Source organism: Giraffa tippelskirchi, chromosome 2, assembly GCF_054371585.1.
Source record: "Giraffa tippelskirchi isolate mGirTip1 chromosome 2, T2T-mGirTip1v1.2.pri, whole genome shotgun sequence".
In the NCBI taxonomy this organism is placed as follows: Eukaryota; Metazoa; Chordata; class Mammalia; order Artiodactyla; family Giraffidae; genus Giraffa; species Giraffa tippelskirchi.
Window position 1 is genome coordinate 184,845,396 of NC_137276.1, and position 25,025 is coordinate 184,870,420.

Below are 25,025 nucleotides of genomic sequence, written 5' to 3' on the forward strand. Positions count from 1 at the left end.
CTGTGTGGATTTTTTCCAAGCATCTTTCAAATGGACTGCTACTTTTATGTCTTTATGGATGGTCTGTTCTCAAGAAATTAATTTTGCAAATATTGAAGTCAATTTTACATTTTAGCCAAATACCTTTCTGACTATTGACTAAATATTCCAGCATACTTTGTAGGTCAACTCTTATGGTAACAGCTATCTAATTTGACCTTGAGCTCAATTCTACATCTTTGGGAAACATATCTGTGCACTCACATGGAATGATTTGAGAATCTGAATGACAGAATCTGAATGTAATGCATTTTGAAATGATACTTTATTAACATGAACATACAGGAGGCAGTGTGTTAGTTTACTGATTTTGTAAAGGTATAATCATAACTTTTCTAGATATGTAAACTGATACTTATACAATTCACATGATCACTCCTATCTAGCAACAAATATGTTTTTGCCTTGAATGGAGATTCCCCTTCGAAGAAGAGTTAGCAGTATTTTCATCAACATGTTGCCCCTAGATTTATATGAGACTCTAGTTCTGTACTTGGCAGACTGTGTGTATAACATATTTAGAAAGAGACAAGATAGAATTAAGATAAAAATGTAAAAAAAAATAACTGCAACCATTTCGAAGTATAAATATAAACAGAACTCATTGACAAGAAAACTATGAAATACTGTTGGGAAATGTCTTCTTTCATATTAAAATGGAATGAAGAGATTAATCCAATTTTTTGAATTGGGTTTTTACAGTTCTAAAATAGATAGGTGTGGCAACTAGAGAAAGTAGATCTGTTCATTAGAAAAAGTTACCTCAGTTCGGTTCAGTCACTCAGTCGTGTCCGACTCTTTGCGACCCCATGAATCGCAGCACACCAGGCCTCTCTGTCAATCACCAACTCCCGGAGTCTACCCAAACCCATGTCCATCGAGTCAGTGATCCCATCCAACCATCTCATCTTCTGTCGACCCTTTCTCCTTCTGCTCCCAATACTACCCAGCATTAGGGTCTTTTCCAATGAGTCAACTCTTCACATGGGGTGGCCAAAGTATTGCAGTTTCAGCTTCAACATCAGTCCTTCCAATGAACACCCAGGATTGATCTCCTTTAGGATGGATTGATTGGATCTCCTTGCAGTCCAAGAGATTCTCAAGAGTCTTCTCCAACACCACAGTTCAAAAGCATCAATTCTTCGGCGCTCAGCTTTCTTCACCGTCCAACTCTCACATCCATACATGACCACTGGAAAAACCATAGCCTTGAGTAGACGGACTTTTGTTGGCAAAGTAATGTCTCTGCTTTTAAATATGCTATCTAGGTTGGCCATAACCTTCCTTCCAAGGAGTAAGCGTCTTTTAATTTCATGGCTGCAATCACCATCAGCAGTGATTTTGGAGCCCCCAAAAAATAAAACTTGACACTGTTTCCACTGTTTCCCCATCTATTTCCCATGAAGTGATGGGACCAGATGCCATGATCTTAGTTTTATGAACGTTGAGCTTTAAGCCAACTTTTTCACTCTCCTCTTTCACTTTCATCAAGAGGCTCTTTAGTTCTTCACTTTCTGCCATAAGAGTGGTGTCATCCGCATATCTGAGGTTATTGATATTTCTCCCGGCAATCTTGATTCCAACTTGTGTTTCTTCCAGCCCAGCGTTGCTCATGATGTACTCTGCATATAAGTTAAATAAGCAGGGTGACAATATACAGCCTTGACGTACTCCTTTTCCTATTTGGAACCAGTCTGTTGTTCCATGTCCAGTTCTAACTGTTGCTTCCTGATCTGCATACAGGTTTCTCAAGAGACAGGTCAGATGGTCTGGTATTCCCATCTCTTTCAGTTACCTACAGAGACATTAAGTTACAGTTGCTTTATTTCTTTACTTTTCTTGCTTTAATTTATGAAATACTTGTACTTGTCTAAAAAGTTTTATAATAAAGATCAACATTTCCTGGCTGTAATCTCTACATGTCTAGTCTCAATTTCCAGTTATAACTTTCTCAACATTTTTTTTTCATTTTTCCTATTATGTTCCTTCAGTTTCCCAGATATTTTTCTAATGCTGTTATTTTGTTATTTACACAATCTAGAAATAATATAAAAGTTTTAATATGAGAATGAACTCATCTTCATAGCTCTTTTATCCTGTTTCTCATCTATGTTCACCAGTCCCTAGCAGTACATCTTTTAAACTTTTTCTTTCCTTTATTGTTTATCACTATAACATCATTATATGATATACCAATGGGATTCTAGAACCAGTGCCTTGAGCAGTGGTGGATGAAGCTGTGGTCAACTGCTCTGTAGCTCTGACAGAACTCCCTACTGCCATGCTTCTGTATTTGACTGGGCTGTTGTTCTGACTACAAAGATTCCCTCTATGCCCACATTTCAAATTGATTCCTTATTCCAGCAATTCCAGTATGAGCTGCCTACTACTATTTCTATATTTTTTCTTTGTTGAATTATCCATGATGATTTGCATTTAGTGTACCATTTATTGCTGTTTTAGCTTACTTTTTGGATATAAATAATCGTTGGTAACTTTTCTCTAATAATATTTTAAAATTAGGTTTCTTTCATCTTCTGTTTTTTATTTCTGGCTGATTAAACAGACTTTATTCTACAGAGAGCCTTAGTTTTACCCTTTCAAAAAATGAAAGGAGAGAAAATTATCAATTGCTCAGCTCTTATAATAGTTCAGTTGAGATATAATAATATGAGTCCAAATGAGAGAGTATTGAATAGAGAAGCAAATGACAGAACTTTGAGGATGAGAAGAAAAGGGAAAAGGCAAAGGAAGAGAAAAAGGTCAGCCATAAGGAATGAAAATAAACTAGGGCAACATGGTTCATGAAAGCCAAGAATTCAGATAATTATAAGAACAAGGAAGAGGTCATAAGTGATAATTTCCAGAATTTTTAAAGACAATAAGATGCTGAAAGAAATTTTAGCATTCAGTGACAAACACATCCTTTGCTACCATCAAAAAAGGAGTTTAAAAAAGAAATGTGGTAGCAGAAGACAGATTGCAAATATTGTGAGGCATATATTGTATAAAGGTAGTATAGGGAATAATCTTGTTACTATAAAAAGAATAAATGCAACAGTGTGGTGTGGAGAGAGGCAGAGTATATCTAAGCCCATTTCTACCATTTACTTGTGACATTGGGCAAATCAATTAACCCTTAACCCTCTAGACCTTAATTAACTCCTCAGTAAAACTTGAAGTATTATATCAGCTACAATGAGTACCTAATGCTTTCAATAAATACTTATCTCTCTCCTTAAACGGCGTGAGTGAAAGGAACTTCTGATCTTTTTCTTTTCTTTTCTTTTAATAGGAGAAACTGGAGCATTTTATAGCCTATTTGGGGGGCAAAAACTTGTGAGAGAACAGAGTGAAGAGGAAAAAAAATAAAATTGAAGAGAAAAAGGAGTGTGGTAATTGATGGAGCAAGGTAGGTGTAAAATTTTAGAAGCAATCAAAACTAACTAAGCCAATAGCTCTGTAAATAGAATAGAGATTTTTTTCATGATGCAGGAAAGATGAACAATCTATTGATAAAGATAAAAATTTACAAAAGTAAGCTTAAGGAGTCTCATGTTAAATGGCTTCTGTCTCAAATTTAAGAAATAATGCCAACTATATGTATGAAAATGAATTAACAAAATTACTGAAAATGTTTGTAATAAATGGTGTAGGGAATGAAAAAAAAATTGGAATAATGGTGAGGGCAGAATCATTACAAATAAAATGGTAAAATACAGTAGTAGAATCAATGATCTTTCAAATAATTTTGAAGCATCTTTCAGTGTAGATTCATCTATCTCATGGTACAATATTATAGCAACAGAAAAAAATGGAAGCTGCAATACATTTTTAGTGGTTCTAGCACACATTTGGATATTGATTTGTTGACTAAATTCTCAGCTGCAACCTTTACTTTAAAATTTGATTTTGTTTTGCTTAAGGTTAATTGTACAACATTCTGAAGGAGGATCTGAAAATGGAGGTTGGTATCAAAGTTTCTTAGGTAGTAAAAATAAATATTTTTCAAGGTACATTTATGAATAAAATAAACAGAATTATGAGTATAGAATCAAGGGCTATTTTCATTGCTTCATTTCCAGTTATCATATGCATTTTCAACCAGTAAGTTTCTGGAGAATCTGAATATGGAAAGAGAAATTCCAATTTTCCTAATTATCACATTAAATAACATAAGCTATACTGATTTGCTATACATTTGTCTCTCTCAGATATTGTTGATAATCAACTTGATTACAAATGGAAAGAACAAGAGAGCATTCTGAACTTAGTATCATGTGAACCTAATGAAAAAATATGCTGCTGCTGCTGCTAAGTCGCTTCAGTCGTGTCCGACTCTGTACCACCCCATAGATGGCAGCCCACCAGGCTCCGCCAACCCTGATTTCTCCAGGCAAGAACACTGGAGTGGGTTGCCATTTCCTTCTCCCATGGATGAAAGTGAAAAGTGAAAGTGAAGTCGCTCAGTCATGTCCGGCTCTTCGCGACCCCATGGACTGCAGCCTACCAGGCTCCTCTGTCCATGGGATTGTCCAGGCAAGAGTACAAGAATAGGTTAATAGGGTTAAGAATCAGTTCTTATCCTTTCCTCTGCTTGTCTCTTCTTTGTTTTCATGTATCTTTATCTTTTCAGCTGAATGCATTTCTTCATACTATTCTTTTTTTTTTTTTTTTTGAGTGATTGAAGAGGACAGTTCCTGATTGGAAAAGTGCTAGTGATTAATGAAAATTAAGACCAACGGAATATTCAGTAAAAACAAAAAAAAATCATCTTTGTTTTTACTGTACTTTTAAATTATTTTTCATCTTTTCAAGTATCCTATTTTTCTTGTTCCTTACTCACTGACTTGCAATAAAAGTTGACAAAAATTTCCTTAGTTATTGTTATTAAATCACTTACAGTAAAAATATATGTTCATCTATTTAGCATTGGAATGCTTATTTTATAGCATTTCCTCAACCAGGTGTATAAATAGAAGAAAAGAGGTGGTGGAATATTTAATTCTACTTCATACTCTATCTTCTGATTTTTTGAAACTGAATCATGGAATAATTCTGCTTGATTAGAGGGAAGATAAAAGGCAGATGAATATATCCTTTATTACGCTGGTATCATTTAAGTTAGCAGTCTTGAAGAAGATATTCATTATCTATTGCTCTATCTAGCATGTTTCTTCTCTATAGCTGTTCTTCAAATAGGACCATACCAAATCTGGTAGATTCTGCAACGTTCTAGAAAAGATTTTGAAAGCATACATCTTTAGTTATTTAGAATATGTAATTTCATAAAAAAAAATAATAATAAGACTCTAGAATCGAGTTGGTAAAGAAAATCTGAGGAAGAAGGGAATTAGGTTGCAGTTCAAGGTGAAGGTGGGTTAGTTTTGCCTTAGCTCATCTTTAACAAAAGCACTAGAGTCAGTGATATTGTCAGTGTTTTCCATCATTTTATACCTCTTTTCATTGTGATTATGTCACCAGTAATGATTCTCAATAAATGAATGAAGATTTAATAGTCCAAAATGGTGTGTCCGTTTAATTACCTTTTATTTGCTTATAAATGATGTTGGTTGCTATACCATATTTGTTATTAGAGCAGTATATTTTTCTGCTTTTGTTGATTTCTTACTCACTGTGTCTGGTGTTGCTTCTACTTTAGCTTTTGTCTTATTCATGTGTATGAGCACTTTTGTAGACATTAAAGTTGTCAACCCCTCATCTACTCTTTTTCCTTGAAATGATTGCCCAAGTGGGTATATTCTAATGACATAAATTTCAAAGTAATATTATAGACATTATCAAAACTTTCATTCTGAATTTTTAAAATATTTTGCTAAAATATTCCCTATGGTATAGAAATTTAATAAATACTAATATATGGTAGCAAATTATATATATTATATAACATATTACAAGTTTATAATTATATTGCAGTAATAAATTTATGTATAGTAACACATTTATAATAGAGTTTTGCCAAGAGAATGCACTGGTCATAGCAAACACCCTCTTCCAACAACACAATAGAAAACTCTACATGTGGACATCACCAGATGGTCAACACTGAAATCAGATTGATTATATTCTTTGCAGCCAAAGATAGAGAAGCTCTATACAGTCAGCAAAAACAAGACTGGGAGCAGACTGTGGCTCAGATCATGAACTACTTATTGCCAAATTCAGACTTAAATTGAAGAAAGTAGGGAAAACCACTAGTCCATTCAGGTATGACCTAGATCAAATCCCTTATGAGTATACAGTAGAAGTGACAAATAGATTTAAGGGACTAGATCTGATAGACAGAGTGCCTGATGAACTATGGACAGAGGTTCGCGATATTGTACAGGCGACAAGGATCAAGACCATCCCCATGGAAAAGAAATGCAAAAAAGCAAAATGGCTGTCTGAGGAGGGCTTTCAGATAGCTGGGAAGAGAATAGAAATGAAAAGCAAAGGAGAAAAGGAAAGATATTCCCATCTGAATGCAGAGTTCCAAAGAATAGCAAGGAGAGATAAGAAAGCCTTCCTCAGTGATCAATGCAAAGAAAGAGAGGAAAACAACAGACTGGGAATGACTAGAGATCTCTTCAAGAAAATTAAAGATACCAAAGGAACACTTCATGCAAAGATAGGCTCGATAAAGGACAGAAATGGTATGAAGCTAACAGAAGCAGAAGATATTAAGAAGAGGTGGCAAGAATACACAGAAGAACTGTACAAAAAAGATCTTCACTACCCACATAATCATGATGGTGTGATCACTCACCTAGAGCCAGACATCCTGGAATGTGAAATCAAGTGGGCCTTGGAAAGCATCACTACGAACAAAGCTAGTGGAGGTGATCGAATTCCAGTTGAGCTATTGAAAATCCTGAAAGATGATGCTGAGAAGGTGCTGCACTCGACATGCCACCAAATTTGGAAAACTCAGCAGTGGCCACAGGACTGGAGAAGATCAGTTTTCATCCCAATCCCAAAGAAAGGCAATGTCAAATAATGCTCAAACTACCGCACAATTGCATTCATCTCACATGCTAGTAAAGTAATGCTCAAAATTCTCCAAGCCAGGCTTCAGCAATACGTGAACCGTGAAATTCCAGATGTTCAAGCTGGTTTTAGAAAAGTCAGAGGAACCAGAGATCAAATTGCCAATATCCGCTGGATCATCGAAAAAGCACGAGAGTTCCAGGAAAACATCTATTTCTGCTTTACTGACTATGCCAAAGCCTTTGACTGTGTGGATCACAATAAACTGTGGAGAATTCTGAAAGAGATGGGAATACCAGACCATCTGACCTGTCTTTTAAGAAATCTGTACGCAGGTCAGGAAGCAACAGTTAGAACTGGACATGGAACAACAAACTGGTTCCAAATAGGAAAAGGAGTACGTCAAGGCTGTATATTGTCACCCTGCTTATTTAACTTATATGCAGAGTACGTCATGAGAAACGCTGGGCTGGAAGAAACACAAACTGGAATCAAGATTGCCGGGAGAAATATCAATAACCTCAGATATGCAGATGACACCACCCTTATGGCAGAAAGTGAAGAAGAACTAAAGAGCCTCTTGATGAAAGTGAAAGAGGAGAGTGAAAAAGTTGGCTTAAAGCTCAACGTTCATAAAACTAAGATCATGGCATCTGGTCCCATCACTTCATGGGAAATAGATGGGGAAACAGTGGAAACAGTGTCAGACTTTATTTTTTTGGCTCCAAAATCACTGCTGATGGTGATTGCAGCCATGAAATTAAAAGACGTTTACTCCTTGGAAGGAAGGTTATGGCCAACCTAGATAGCATATTTAAAAGCAGAGACATTACTTTGCCAACAAAAGTACGTCTAGTCAAGGCTATGGTTTTTCCAGTGGTCATGTATGGATGTGAGAGTTGGACGGTGAAGAAAGCTGAGTGCTGCAGAATTGATGCTTTTGAACTGTGGTGTTGGAGAAGACTCTTGAGAGTCCCTTGGACTGCAAGGAGATCCAATCAATCCATCCTAAAGGAGATCAATCCTGGGTGTTCATTGGAAGGACTGATGTTGAAGCTGAAACTCCAATACTTTGGCCACCTCATACGAAGAGTTGACTCATTGGAAAAGACCCTAATGCTGGGTAGAATTGGGGGCAGGAGGAGAAGGGGACGACAGAAGATGAGATGGTTGGATGGGATCACTGACTCGATGGACATGGCTTTGGGTAAGCTCCGGGAGTTGGTGATGGACAGAGAGGCCTGGCGTGTTGCAATTCATGGGGCCGCAAAGAGTCAGATATGACTGAGCGAGTGAACTGAATTGAACTGAACACATTTATACATAGTAAGGAAGTCTTCATATTTCCAAACTATATCAAATTTTGGAAAAATAATTTTGTTCTCTGCATTACTTTTCCCTGATAGCTCAGTTGGTAAAGAATCTACCTGCAATGCAGGAGACCCCAGTTTGATTCCTGGGTCAGGAAGATCCACTAGAGAAGGGATAGGCTACTTACTCCAGCATTCTTGGGCTTCCTTTGTGGCTCAGCTGGTGAAAAATCTGCTTGCAATGCCGGAGATCAGGATTAGATCCCTGGGTTGGGAAGATCCCCTGGAGAAGGGAAAGGCTACCCACTCCAGAGTCAGACATGATTGAGTGACTTTCTCTTTCACTGCATTACTTGTATTTTTCATTTTTCAAGACATGCTTGTGTCATCTTGTTAATGTTTGTTGCTGTGAACAGAGTAGTTCTTACTCCCACCTAATCCCAGGGAGAAATAAATCCTGAAGGTTTTATAAACCACTGAGAGTGCTGAAATTTCCTATGAGTCTATACTTCTTACATTAAGATTTGTAGCCCTAGGACAGAAGTTGAAGAAGTGGTATGCAAGAGAAACAGACTGCAGTGAATGGGAATGCCAATAGGGTATCTGGGATCCAGTATCTAAAATCTTAATTTTCCACTTTAAATAAATTAGCATAATCCTCTGTCCAAATTCTGTCCAAATACAATGGTTGGGCAAAAGTATAAGTATTATACTTCTCCTTCCATTTTTCTCTTCTCCTTTATATCTAGCTAATTTATTTATTTTTTTCCTGGCTTAATTTTTATTTCTTCAGGAAGATGATTATATACTATCAAGTAATATATTTACATCTCTCCCCCACCAATAACCTCACTTACAGCTTGTCCTCCAGCTGCTGGGGGCTGCTTCTTTCCATTAAGGGCTCACTTCCCCAGAACTATGAAGAACATTACTATTAAGAATGTTATTATGTTTAAACTACTGCACAATTGCACTCATCTCACATGCTAGCAAAGTAATACTCAAAATTCTCCAAGCTAGGCTTCAACAAGACGTGAACCAGTACTTCCAGATGTTCAAACTGGATTTGGAAAAGGCAGAGGAACCAGAGATCAAATTGCCAACATCCATTGGATCATCAAAAAGAAAGAGAGTTCCAGAAAAACATCTAATTCTCTTTTACTGACTACACCAAAGCCTTTGATTGCATGGATCACAACAAACTGGAAAATTCTTAAAGAGATAGGAACACTAGACCACCTTACCTGCCTCCTGAGAAAGCTATATGCACGTCTAGAAGCAACAGTTAGAACCGGACATGGAACAACAAACTGGTTCCAAACTGAGAAAGGAGTATGTCAAGGCTATATATTATCACCCTGCTTATTTAAGTTATATGCAGAGTACATCATGCGTCATGTCTGGCTGGATGAAGCTCAAGCTGGAATCAAGATTGCTGGGAGAAACATCAATAACCTCAGATATGACACCATAACATCAATAACCTCAGAGACCACCCTTATGGCAAAAATTGAAGAAGAACTAAAGAGCCTCTTGATGAAAGTGAAAGAGGAGAGTGAAAAAGTTGGCTTAAAGCTCAACATTCAGAAAACTAAGATTGTGGCATCTGGTCCCATCACTTCATGGCAAATAGATGGGGAAACAATGGAACAGTGACAGACTTTATTTTTTTGGACTCCAAAATCACTGCAGATGGTGACTGAAGCCATCAAATTAAGATTCTTGCTCCTTGGAAGAAAAGCTATGACAAACCTAGACAGCATATTAAACCACGGAGACTTGACTTTGCCAACAAAGGTCCGTCTAGTCAAAGCTATGGCTTTTCCAGTAGTCATGTATGGATGTGAGAGTTGGACCATAAAGAAAGCTAAGCACCGAAGAACCGATGCTTTTGAACTGTGGTGTTGGTGAGGACTCTTGAGAGTCCCTTGGACTGTCAGGAGATCAAGCCAGTCAGTTCTAAAGGAAATCAGTCCTGAATATTCATTGGAAGGACTGATGCTGAAGCTGAAGCTCCAATAATTTGGCCACCTCATGCGAACAACTGACTTGTTAGAAAAGACCTTGATGCTGGGAAAGATTGAAGGCAGGAGGAGAAGGGGATGGCAGAGGACAAGATGGTTGTATGGCATCACCAACTCGATGGACACGAGTTTGAGCAAGCTCTAGGAGTTGGTGATGATCATGGAAGCCTGGCGTGCCACATTCCATGAGGACTCAAGGTGTTGGACACAACTGAGTGACTGAACTGAACTAAACTATTAAGAAAGCCCTTCTACATAAATGCCCTGTTAAATTAAATATCCTGATAATGAGACAGGCTAAGTCTGCTGTAGCTGCCTTTAATTATTTTAATATGCATTAGTGGATTTTAAAGTACCCCCCCAAAAATATATGTTGGATCTCTATGGCTCTTGGATTAAAAAAGGGGGGGAAAAGCCATTCAAATTATATTTTAGTGTCAGAGAGCAAAAGAAAGGTGATTACTATTTTAAAAGGCAATAAAATATGTACATCTCCAGGTGAAATTGCGTTGAATGACTCATGTAATATATTAAAAATATAAATTTACAGAGTTAATTTATTTTCTAATTAAACATCTATGTTTGCTTTAAATTCTAGGGCCTCTAGAGTCATATCTACCTCTAAGCTGTCAGATCATCCATAAATGAATACAAATTACAGCTGTAACTGTTATCTTATATCTTAGGTCTCTGAGACATTTGTTATATTTAAATATGTCTAAAATAATTAAAAGCACATGCCACTGAATAGGAGATAAAACACGGTGTAAAGTTCCATATAGCTCCTTTAAATGTGTAAAATAAAATCTGCTTCATCTTCTGGTTGAGGTCATTCACTCAATCAGGCAATGGTTAGACCCAGTATCTGGGTAAGGAAATGAACACAAACTAGGAAATGTGCATGTTTATTTATGGTAACTAAAATTATCAAAGTCACCTGGAATGTTTTGCAGCTGTGACCTTCATGGCAGTTTCTTTCTCTGAAACCAGGAGTAAAGTACTAACCAGTAACTCATAATCATACACATTCCAAGAGACAGAGCTGTTTATTTCTCATTCTGTCAGATTAGATTTCTTGGCAACTCAGAGTCTAAATGTGCCTTGAAGCATTAAAACAATTGAAACTTCTAACCTATGAGTGAACTCCCCAAGGCAATGGGAAAAAGTATGGTAGACAATGTGGTGGGGGCAGAAGGAAAACACAGATTAAGTGAACTACAGTAATTCACTATTCAGCAGTGATGCACAGCACATAGGAAAGCTTTAACCATAGTTTTAAGGCCAGACAATGCTATAGTTTAGCACACTGAAGCTGCTCATGTTAAGAAAACACAAAAATGTTTCTTCCTGGGCCCAAGTCCTTTAGTCTCCTCAAAGTAATTATAACCACTGTTGCCTGGATAAGAGAAATTTCAAGGGAGCATATCCACACAGTTAGTTCTCAGCAAATCTCTGCTTAAGTTCCCTTTACAATTTGTACAATATAATGTTTCTTGAGGCTGAAGTCTAGGCTGAGAAAATGTAATCCTCACAAAATCTTACAATGTGGAGTGCATTAGTTTCCTATTGTTGCTAACAAATTACCATAAATATTGTGGCTTATAAATTTACTGTCTTACATTAATGGAGATCACAAGTATGAAATGGGTCTTACTGGCTAAAATCAAGGTGTTGGCAGGGCTACCATCCTGGAGACTCTAGGGAATAATCGATTTCTTGACTTTCACGTCTTTGAGAGGCCACCTACATTCTTCGGTTCAGGGTCCTTTCCTGTCTTCAAAGCTCACAAAAACGTGTCAAATCACTGAAACCTCTAATTCTGTTGTTACATCTTCTTCTCTGACTCTGCTTCTCTTTCTTGCCTCCTTTTTAACTAATAAGGACACCTATCACTACATTGTGCCCAACAAATAATCCACGATAATCTCCCCATTTCAAAATTTTTAGTAACCATGTCTTCTAAGTCCATTTGCCATGTAAGGCAACAAACTTGTAAATTCTCAGGATTGAAACGTGAGCATTGTTGACGGCCCATTATTTCACCTTTTATAGGGTACCCCCATTCTTGTATAGGAAATATTCCAAGAAAGTTGAAGTGACTTGTCACTCAGTCCTTAATTCTTAAAGCCAGAAGACTGCATGACTATATCATTTTTGTACTTTCTATTGCAGTGCTTCATGCATGAGGTGCTTTGGTCCAATCCTCTGGCAACCATTAGAAGTTCTAGTTTGCCCAAAAGTTTACAATAAAAGGAACAGCCAAGAAAATTTGCAGTCCAGCCTTAAGACTCTATGTGACCACCCATATTTCCTGTGAATTTTGCTGACCACAGCTATATTAAAGAGTTTTCAGATATCTGATAAAGCTATATTGACATTCAAAAAAGATGACTCTCTCACTATGGAATACATTTGTCATGAGCAAGAGAAAAAAGATTCAGTAATCATTTCTGAGTCAAGTTTTGGCTTTAATCTGTTGGAACAGGTAATTTTCCTCTACAGATAAATGACAAAAATAAAATGTGAAGGATATTAGATTGCATAAACACAAATTAATAATTGTATCTCTCATTTCTTGACTTCCAGATAAGGTTAACATTAACACTGAATTTATAATTTCTTCTTATTTTGCCAAATTAGGGCATCATAAAATTCCTCTGTTTATGCCAAGAACATAAAATATAATTATAGTACCACATAATACTCATCTTGAACTATAAGAACTACCAAGAGTAAAATACAATCAGGAAAGGGAAAGATCTATTTCTCCTAGCTAAATCATGGGTTTCCATGATACTTAATAAATTTTCAAAAATATCATGATGAATTCTAAACATGACCTCCCATTTATTGAGACTATTGAAGTACTATGACAAAATGTAAGGGCACTTTACTTTCCATGTAACTACATGCTGTACGTGTCCTTTGTTGAAGCTATTACTAGGGATGAATGACTAAAGGAATAAAAGAAGTGTTTAGGACAATCGTTTTCTTTACACACAAACACATATTTTTAAAACTTTTACAAGGCCTAAAGGCGATTTTTAAAGAGTGAATTGTAGCTTTTATACATCATTTTGTACACGGTCTTTATTATAATGGGACTAGAAGCAACATTTTCCAAATTCAAGGGGAATATGACACTTATGGTGGTTAAAATGAATAATGTGATCACATTAAGTAATATGATGACTAGAGTTTTAAAAGGTGATAATGTTTTAGAGTACAGTCAAAGAATCTAATTAAATGAAGGTCTCCCTGTACCTAATCAATAGAAACGGCTCTGGTTTCATTCACCCTTAGTTGTAACTTATGCTGAAAGATCATTTCAGGAAGAAAAAAAATGGCTTGGTACAAGAATTCTGATCTTATATTAGGATTACAACATTAGTTACCAAGATAATTATAAGGTACATATTTTCCTCATATAAAATGATTGTATGTATTGGACTATTTCGTCCAGAATGTGGTCTTGAGAATGAACTATTTAAGAATGTGGGCAGTCAACACAAAAGATTTAGAAATTGATGACAAACAGTAAATAAGAAAATGAAGAAAATAAACAGGATTAGATGTTTTACTTCTGTCACATAACTCTGAAATGTCTCTTTTTCCAACAGCAGTGTCCAATTTTCAACAAGTATGTTCATTATGCCTATCTGGAAATAATATTTATAATAATGGTAAAAATCTTTTCTCATGATAGAACTAGAAAACACAAAGCCCAAATTATTATCATGTTTGTTTTCTTCCTTTATAATCTTTGTGAATGCCTATTGCACACATAAAAGAAATCTAACTCCTTTTTATACCAAATTATTATACACAGTTGCAAACGGTCAGACACACTTAGCAACAGAGCACACATGCATTAGACACACCCTAGTCCCCATCACCTGGCTCACCTCATCCCCTAGCATTTGTCACATGCCCCACCATCCAGTCATATCATCTTGCTTTCTCACACTCAACAACAGCTAAACACAGCACACTCAGTACCTTTACATTTCTTGTTTTCGCTGTCTGGAATGTTCTGTTCATATGGATATATGGATATCTTGTTGATACCTTAATTAAAGTAAAACCTTTTCAGAGAGATTTTCCCTAGCCTCACTATCTAAAATAGTCTCATTTCACTTCAGACTATCACTCTCTGTTACTCTGTTTGAGTTTCTTTATACCACCAGGTCTGGTTACATAACTTGCAGGATCCATTGAAAAAATAAAAATACCAGACTCCTTGTTCAAAAACTACTAAGAATTTTAAGACAGTGAGAGCAAAGCATTAAACAAAATGCATAGCCTTTCTAGGTACACATTCCTATGTGTCTGCTCAGACTGTAAGCTCATGAAGCCAGCCCTCCACAGTAGTTATTACCATTTGGAATTAACCTCTTAATCACACTTGTTTAATCTGACTTGCCTGTTAGAATGTGCACTCTGTAGAGTTCAGATCACAACTGTCATACTGACTATTATATTTCACATGTTATGAACATCCTCCAAAACCAAAATTATTTTCTTTTCAGCAAACGAATGCAGACAGGCAGAGAGAGAAGAATTCTATCTCATTTAACTCTTTTTGTTCTATGGACAGATTAGATGAGGTCTACCTACATTAAGGAGGGCGATTTGCTTTTTTTCATTCTACCAATGCAAATGTTAATCTCATCCAGAAACACTCTAACTGACACACCCAGAATAGTGTTCAACTAAATATCTGGGCACCCTGTGGCCCAGTCAAGCTGACACATAAAATTAACTATTGCAAACTTGTTGTTGTTCCATCACTAAGTTGTGTCTGACTCTTTGCAACCCCATGGACTGCAGCACACTAGGCTTCCCTGTCCTTCACTATCTCTCAGAGTTTGCTTGATGTCCATTGAGTCAGTGATGTTATCTAGCCATCTCATCCTCTGCTACACTCTTCTCCTTTGGCTTTCAATTTTTCCCAGCATCAGGGGCTTTTCCAAAGAGCTGTCTCTTCACTCAGTTGGCCAAAGTCTTGGAGCTTCACTAGTCAACCATACACATCTCCTTAAACTCCCGCTTAAGATCCAAATAAAGATAATAACAAGAAGGGTTGTAACCAAGTTGTAGCCTTGGTAAATGGAAGTCATTGATGCTAAACCCATGCATAATCTCCATCCTTGCTATCATGGTCAGTTTGTTCATGAGTCCATTGGATGTAATAGAAGTGGCTGGGGAAAGAAATTGACTTGTATCCACAGAATTGGTGATGTTATCTACTTGATTGTTAAAGTCTTCCTCTGCTGAGGTTACTTTCCGGTGAGCATTCACATGAAACACAAATATCTTTACATTATCTGACTGCTCAGAGGGGGATATTCACATACCTCTTTCCCAAATTTTCTTGTCATTTATTTTTCAATCTGGAAAGAGGCTTTCATCATAACTTGACTCTGATCTTATATTTCCAAATATCAGAACCATAAGAACTAAATTTTTATTGTTTATAAGCCACCCAGTCTGTGGTATTTTGCTACAGCAGCGCAAATGGACAAAGACATCTGATTTCAGTTTCGGTACTAGAGAGGAATTTTGCCTCAGGATGAATCATGTCTCCAGTCTTACTCGTATTTAATTTAGATGATATTTACACAAGAATGTGGACTTAAAACTTAAGATTTGATACTGAAGTAAGTTAAGAATTTTGGAAATCTTTGTTAAAGAATGAAATTATTTAATATGTGAGAAGGACGTGAATTTTGGAGACTGCCATTGACAGAATTGTGTCCCCCCAAATGTATACGTTGAAGCCCAAACCCTCAGTGTGATGATGTTAGGAGATGGAATCTTTGAGAAATAAATAGGTTTAAGTAAGACCATGAGCTAAGTGTGGGGCCCTCATGATAGGAACAGTGCCATTATATGAAGAGGAAGAGAACTATGGCTTTCTCTCTCAGCCAGGGGAAGACACAGGCAGAGCCAGCTGTCTGTCTGAAGCCAGGAGTAAGAGAGCACTCACCCAAATCCTACCATGTTGGCATTCTGATCTCTGCTTTTAGAACTGTGGAAAACCACCCTTCCATTGTTTAAGCATCCAGTCTATAATACTCTATTATGGCAACCTGAGCCAACTAAGACAGTTACTAGCATGCTACTTAGTGATTATGGCAAACTGTAAGTATACGCATTTTCTTATCAAATCAAATAGACTGTGGCTAGTCAAGATCCATGATTGTTATTTGAACCAATCAGAATGTTCATTTGTAAGATGGTTGGGAATAGTAGTCTTTTTAACATGATCTTAATATAACAAATCAGGAAAACAAAGCACCATTTTTGTGTATTAAATAAATCATACACCTAATTACAGAAGAATTAATTTATCTTGAAGGCAGAGAAACAAATTGCAGGAAGTTTTGGGAATTCATCTCTGATTAACTTACTCTCCCTGCTCATGTCAAAGTATACTCATTGTTTGGTTTTCATCTCAGTGGGCATCTAGTTTAATTCTAAATTTTAATTTTCTTTCCTGCATAAAGGGATTTCTACCAAGTCTTTATACCTGAATAAATATTTTTTTGGAGCTTCCCTGGTGGCTCACTGTTAAGAAATCTGCCTACCAATGCAGGAGACATGGGTTCAATCCCTGGGCCAGGAAGATCTCATATGCTGCAGAGCAACTAAACCCAGGTACCACAGCTACTGAGGCTGTGCTCTAGATAGAACCCAGGAGCCACAACTACTGAGCCCAAGGGCCATAACTACTGAAACCAGCATGCATAGAGCCCATGCTCCACAACAAGAGAAGCCACCACAATGAGAAGCCTGTGCACTGCAACTATAGAGTAATCCCCACTCTCTGCAACTAGAGAAAAGCCCATACAGCAACAAAGACCAGCACAGCCAGAAATAAATAAATAAATAAATTTTAAAATAAATAAATAAATTTTGTTTAAAGTTGGGGAACTCAACATTTTCTAGGGAAGCTCTTATTTTCAGATACTGAAAATAACTATACTAATTTTTTTTTATTGCTTCCCTTTTTCTTAAACTATAGTCCCCAAGTATGATAGCTATGTGCCTATTTCTCTCCCTATAACAAATGAAACATTCCACAGGAAGCACATTGACAGTAATTCAATAATAAAAATGCATATTTGCAAAATACCTTAGCTAAAAGTTGAGCTAAATTTTATAAACAACCAGTTCAAATTTACTAGCAAAAACATTAACAATGTGAAGTGTAACTTAACAAGTTGAAAACATGATTACTTCAAGGAAACAAGAGATAAGGGTTAAAAATTTTGAGAGAAACATGAATATGAATGTCTTTAAGTGATAATACCTTTTTATTTGTTTTAGGGAGTGCCAGATTAAGAATGAGAAAAAAGTTATCAAATTTGATTAGACATATATGGTAAATCTACGCTTTGAAAATTTAGTGCTTTGAAACTAAAATCTCTTAAAAAAAAAAAAAGGAGAAATCTAACACCCTATTTCAAATGTACAAATGTGTTCATTCATTCAATTGAGATTTCTGAAACCACTTGATCTTAGTCCAGACTTGCATTGTCTCTGATATTTGCAGCATGTCTTTTAGTCAGTCTCTTTGTCCAGATCTGCTTGCCTTTCTTGTTACCCCCTACTTCATAGGGGGTAACAAGTTAGATTGCCAGACCAATCTGCTGAAATAACAGTAAATATGATGACACTGTTCTTCAATTACTTGCAAGAACATTCTATGACCAACTGAGTCAAGTGCAAATGTTTCTTGAATTTCAAAATATTCTGAAAGTTGTTCTTCCTTTACTTACTCAAACCCTATGTCCTGTGAGAACTTCACCTCTACATATATTACATATACTCTGCTCAAGGGTTACTCTGGAATAACTTATGTTTTTTAATTTTTAAACTCATTCTCATTTTATTTCAAAATCTTGTCTTCTCTCAGTCTGCTTTGGAATTTTTATCTTATAAACGTCAGTTTTACTTATTGTCTATGTCATATAATTTAGAAATTATTTTCTAATTTAAAAAATATATTTCTCTTTCAACTAATTTATAAGCTATTTGAGAATAAACAATCACTTAATTCTACAGAGGCCTTCATGCACAAAACACGGTGAACTTATTTCACAGCAAATATTTTATCGTGCTTTAGGAGCTAAGTAGGATAATGCAAAGACAAAAACGTAAAAGAAGTGTCCTCAATTGGAGAGTGGAGAAAACAGTAAATATAAAACAAAATGCTTGTGATAATTCTTAGTTCAAATTCTTAAATATAAGATATTACAGACAGAAACAGACAGACATAGATACTAAGATTAACTCATTGGAAAAGACCCTGTTGCTGGGAAAGATTGAAAGCAAAAGAAGGGGGCAACAATATGACCCAGCAATCCCACTGCTGGGCATACACACTGAGGAAACCAGAACTGAAATGGACACGTGCACGCCAGTGTTCATCGCAGCACTGTTTATAATAGCCAGGACATGGAAGCAGCCTAGATGCCCATCAGCAGATGAAAGGATAAGGAAGCTGTGATACATATACACAATGGAATATTACTCAGCTGTTAAAAAGAATACATTCGAATCAGTTCTAATGAGGTGGATGAAACTGGAGCCTATTATACAGAGTGAAGTAAGCCAGAAAGAAAAACACCAATGCAGTATACTAACTCATATATATGGTATTTAGTTAATTGGTAAAGATAACCCTGTATGTGAGACATAAAAAGAGACACAGATAAATAGAACAGTATTATGGACTCTTTGGGAGCGGGCAAGGGTGGGATGATATGGGAGAATGGCATTGAAGCATGTAAATTATCATATGTGAAACGAATCACCAGTCCAGGTTCGACGCATGATACAGGGTGCTCAGGGCTGGGCACTGGGATGACCCAGAGGGATGGGATGGGGAGGGATGTGGGAGGGGGGTTCTGAAAGGGGAAAACATGTACACCCATGGTGTATTCATGTCAATGTATGGCAAAACAAATACAAGAAAAAAAAATGTGGCTACTAGAAAATTAAAAAAAAAAAGAAGGGGGCAACAGGTGATGAAAAGGTTAGATACCATCACTGACTAAATGGACATGAATTTGAGCAAACTCCAGGAGATAGTGAAGGACAGAGAAGCCTGGCATGCTGCAGTTCATGGGGTCACAAAGAGTCAGACATGACAGCAACTGAACAACAACCACAAGAACAATAAAGAAGAGGATTTTAGGGTTTTTAATATTAAATTAAACATATGACATTTAATATTTAAAGCTTATTTTATTGTATTTACTGGGAACAAACCTGGAACTTTTTGAAACTATGTAAACTAAGCCTATTGGTCAATATTTGCTCTATGACCTATCTACACTGATTAAGAAATTCAATTTTATTTAACATGTAACGAAAAATACAAGGTGATGATAACTTGTAGTCATGTTTTATAAAATGAAGTAGACTTATTAAATTTATATTCCAAATATGCAAAGTTTCATATTAAAATAAAAACTCAATTTTTAATTATAAACTTGAATTATTTATCATTGGAAGTGCCTAAAAATCGTACAGTCTACCTTGTGATTGGATGAGTTTACTGACTCTGAAAACATTCAAACAATGACACTTCTACTCATTACAATAAAATCTGAGACAATCTATGGTTGTGTGCTCAATGAGTGGTGCAGATAGTAAGTGGTCAAGGGAGGAAATTACCATTCTCCATTAAGGAAAGCAAAACACTTTCATTGAAGAGGTCATAATTGATCTGGGCTTTCTTGTAAGTTGTTCAAAATTTATAGAAAGTTCATTAAATGCCAAATTTGTTGAAACTCATGAAAACATTTAGGAATTAAAGAAAGTAAAGGTGAGAGACAGATAGACACAGAGACAAAGAGGCAGAGGAGGAGAGATTGAGAAAGACAGGCACAGAGATACAAACAGAGAGACAGGACAGTTATCAGTTTCCAAGGGTAAATAATTTGAAAGATGGAACTGAAATTTGAACACTGGTGGTCCAACACCTGAGCTCAAATCCTTACCTTCTATTCTATACTACTTACTAGGCTGTATGTGTAAGATATGGTAGGTAAAATGGAGAAAAGAAAGATCAAAAAGCTTAGCACAACAAAAGTAGAGCATATTCATTGGAAATAATTGAGAAAAATAATTGTAAATTATATTGGGACCATATTGCCAGTGTAGATCAAAATGTCCTAGCACTGCAAAATGTCAAAGTTGTTCATTATGTTCAAGAGTTAAGCTGCTGTATTTTGCACAGTGTGAAATGTCTGGAGGTTTTTCAAGAAAAGTGACATGTTTTCTAGTTTTCCAACTGAGAGTTAACAAAGACCAACATACCATTGGGAAAACTGTATCTTATACATAGCAAAACTACTTACCAGTGATTTCTAAAATAAAAGAAGGTACAAGTCTTGCCAACTTCCCAGGTGTAAGAACAACAACAACAACAAGTATGAATCATATGGAAAAGCAAAATGGGGATTTTGACTTTTTGTATACTAGACTAAACCTTTGCCACTTTCACTTTTGTCAGAATTGATTTTCAACTAATTTCTCATTCAAGCAGTAACAAAGCCCTTGCTTAATTTAGGGTTCTTCATTAAAAGTGATTGTAATTCACCCTACTTCTAAGGCTTGCTAATATGTGACTTTGAACATGTCGAGGAACCTGTTCAACAGTGTTCTTTTTAAGTTTTTATCTCCTAGATGAGGAAATGAATATAAATTATTTTTTCACAGATATGATATATGTAAAGTACTCAGCACACATTTAATGTAATTATTATTATTTTCTTTTGATTTTCTTGGACTTCCCTGATGGCTCAGACAGTAAAGCATCTGCCCGTTACAATGTGGTAGAACTGGGTTCAATCCCTGGTTCAGGAAGATCTCTTGGAGAAGGAAATGGCAAGCCACTCCAGTATTCTTGCCTGGAAAATCCCATGGACAGAGGAGCCTGGTAGGCTACAGTCCATGGGGTTGCAAACAGACAGACACGACTGAGCAACTTCACTTTCCTTCTTTCTTTTGATTTTCTTAAGCTCTTCAAAATTAATAAACAGTAATTGACCCATGGATAAGTTTGATATTGAAGAAAATATGTGGATTAAAAATAAATTCTAAGACTAAGAGTCCAGCCTTAAGAGTTAAACACAGTGATCAAAATACTAGTTTTCTCAAGGGAGTAGTGTCTCCATCTCCTCAATAATACTGCTAAAAGATGAGTGAATTTGTCTGACAGCATTTTGCTAAAATCTTGCAACATCCCTGTGAAGGAGGTATAAAATAGGAGATATTATCCTGGTGTTACAATTCAGCACACTGAAAAAATTTACCCAAGGTTCTGGAAAAGTTAAGTAGAGGCAAGGACCAGATTTTCAGATTGCCAGCCCAGTATCTTTTCATTTGGCTAAAACCTTGTAATTTTGTCATGTGTAATGTGAAAAGAAGACCAATGGAGATCTAGATAATCTCTGGAATATTGCACAATTTAAAAAGTTCCAGCAAAAATTACTTAATAGATTTCTCCCCAAAAGATAATTTGAGACTATATGTAATAAATATTACATCTGCATTATTTAAAAAAATGCACTAACCCAGGAATATCAGCACAATATAAAAGATAGTATTCCTTCAAGTTCAACAGTATAGACTCTGGAGTTAGACTGCTTGTATTTAAGGATTGAACTCTGTTGCTTTAAGGTAAATAACTTAATCTGTGCAAATCTTAATGACCATGTTCAGAAAACAGGGCTAATTATCTTAAAAGATTTAATCTACATTGAGGATTTAATTAAATGATGAATATAAATACCTTGATAATAAATAAGTGCCTAATACATACTCAGAAGTGGCCACAGGACTGGAAAAGGTCAGTTTTCATTTCAATCCCAAAGAAACGCAATGCCCAAGAATGCTCAAACTACCGCACAATTGCACTCATCTCACACACTAGTAAAGTAATGCTCAAAATTCTCCAAGCCAGGCTTCAGCAATACGTGAACCATGAACTTCCAGATGTTCAAGCTGGTTTTAGAAAAGGCAGAGGAAACAGAGATCAAATTGCCAACATCTGCTGGATCATCAAAAAAGCACGAGAGTTCCAGAAAAACATCTATTTCTGCTTTATTGACTATGCCAAAGCCTTTGACTGTGTGGATCACAAGAAACTGTGGAAAATTCTGAAAGGGATGGGAATACCAGACCATCTGACCTGTCTCTTGAGAAACCTGTATGCAGGTCAGGAAGCAACAGTTAGAACTGGACATGGAACAACAGACTAGTTCCAAATAGGAAAAGGAGTACATCAAGGCTGTATATTGTCACCCTGCTTATTTAACTTATATGCAGAGTACATCGTGAGAAACGCTGGGCTGGAAGAAACACAAGCTGGAATCAAGATTGCCAGGAGAAATATCAATAACCTCAGATATGCAGATGACACCACCCTTATGGCAGAAAGTGAAGAAGAACTAAAGAGCCTCTTGATGAAAGTGAAAGAGGAGAGTGAAAAAGTTGGCTTAAAGCTCAAAGTCCAGAAAACTAAGATGATGGCATCTGGTCCCATCACTTCATGGGAAGAAGATGGGGAAACAGTGTCAGACTTTATTTTTTTGGGCTCCAAAATCACTGCTGATGGTGATTGCAGCCATGAAATTAAAAGATGCTTACTTCTTGGAAGGAAGGTTATGACCAACCTAGATAGCATATTTAAAAGCAGAGACATTACTTTGCCAACAAAGGTCCGTTTACTCAAGGCTATGGTTTTTCCAGTGGTCATGTATGGATGTGAGAGTTGGACAGGTAAGAAAGCTGAGCACCGAAGAATTGATGCTTTTGAACTGTGGTGTTGGAGAAGACTCTTGAGAGTCCCTTGGACTGCAAGAAGATCCAACCAGTCCATCCTAAAGGAGATCAGTCCTGGGTGTTCATTGGAAGGACTGATGTTGAAGCTGAAACTCCAATAATTTGGCCACCTCATGCAAAGAGTTGACTCATTGGAAAAGACCCTAATGCTGGGAAGGATTGGGGGCAGGAGGAGAAGGGGACGACAGAGAATGAGATGGTTGGATGGCATCACCGACTCGATGGACATGTGTTTGGGTAAACTCCGGGAGTTGGTGATGGACAGGGAAGCCTGGCATGCTGCAATTCATGGGGTCACAAAGAGTTGGACACGACTGAGCGACTGAACTGAACTGAACTGATTGAATACATACTAGATATTGCTCTTACCTGTTAAATTTATTGTTAAACACATGTCTTCCAAAACAATAGCTAAATTATTATTTTAAGACATTTATTAATCTTTCCAATCAAGCTTTAAAAATAAAATGTATTTTTCAAAAGACTACATGTAACACCAAAATTTATGTTCCTTTTGTTGCATATTTTTTCAGTAAGGAGGATAAACTTTCAAGACAAAGAATCAAGACTTGAATTATAAAAAATGCATGAATTATAAAAATACACAAAGACAATGTAGATTTTCATGAAATTACAGAAAACTAATACATATCAGTAATGAGATCCTTCAGTAATTGTTTGTTTAGTAGAAATTTACTTCACATACTTATTGAGTTAAAAAAAAAAGTGCAACTGAACCAATGAAAAGAATTATATCTCTAGCTTTCAGACAAAACTGTCTTTAACATCTACAGGAAAGAAAAAAAAAGCATCATGCAAATAACTTTATAGCTTCACCTAAAAGAAAAAAAGAACATAAAGTTCAGCTTGTTTCATGAAGAAGGGTAGTAAGAAGCCAGTAATATTTTAGAAAATGTGTCTTTTAGGGGACTTGGTAGAGACAGGTCAAACTAAGTTGACCCCAGAGGATTTGGAGAGGATGCTGTCCTTGAAGTTTGGGAGTAAAAAGAGAGCATTAACTGACCTAAGGAACTGAGATACAAGTTTTTTTTTTTTTTAATGTTATCAAAAACATCTGTTAAAAGTTGACTAGGCAATCTGTTTTCTATGTTTCCATCTTAGGAAGTAGTACATGGTAAAGCATAAATCTTTATATTCTGAGTGGCAAAATAGAACAAAGCAAAAAGCTCCAAAAATGTAATGGAGACATAGCAAAAATAAGAAAGCTAAGAAAGCTTGGGTAAGGTCTTCATACATCTCTCAATAATTTGAGAACTCTATTTTTCTAATTTTTCTAATTTTCTAAAAAATTTTCTAATTTTTTTCTTGAGAAAACCCAAGAGAACACAATGGAAAGTGAAAACTGAGACAGATTTTGAAAGTTAACTACCCATAAGATCATACACATCAATCTAGACACAAATCAACTGGTATAAAGTGGAAGATTTACAATCTCAAGATATTTGGGCAGGGAGAAACTACTCAGCTATTGATTGATCACTAGTCAACTAAGATAAGAGCCCAACTTCTAAATAACCAGTTTTAAAAATAGAAGTAAGACACCACAATGAGAAGCCCAGCCACTGAAGATAGAGAGTTAACCCCAGCTCTTTGCAACTAGAAGAAGCCTGCAGGCAGCAATGAAGACATAGCACAGCCAAAAATAAATAAATAAAATACAAACAAGAAAAACATGATTAAGGACATTAATGTCTGCACATCATGAGGGAAAAGATTAAATAAATGCAAGTTACCAAATAAATAAATAAAACATTAGGAAAAGAAGAACAATCTGGAATTG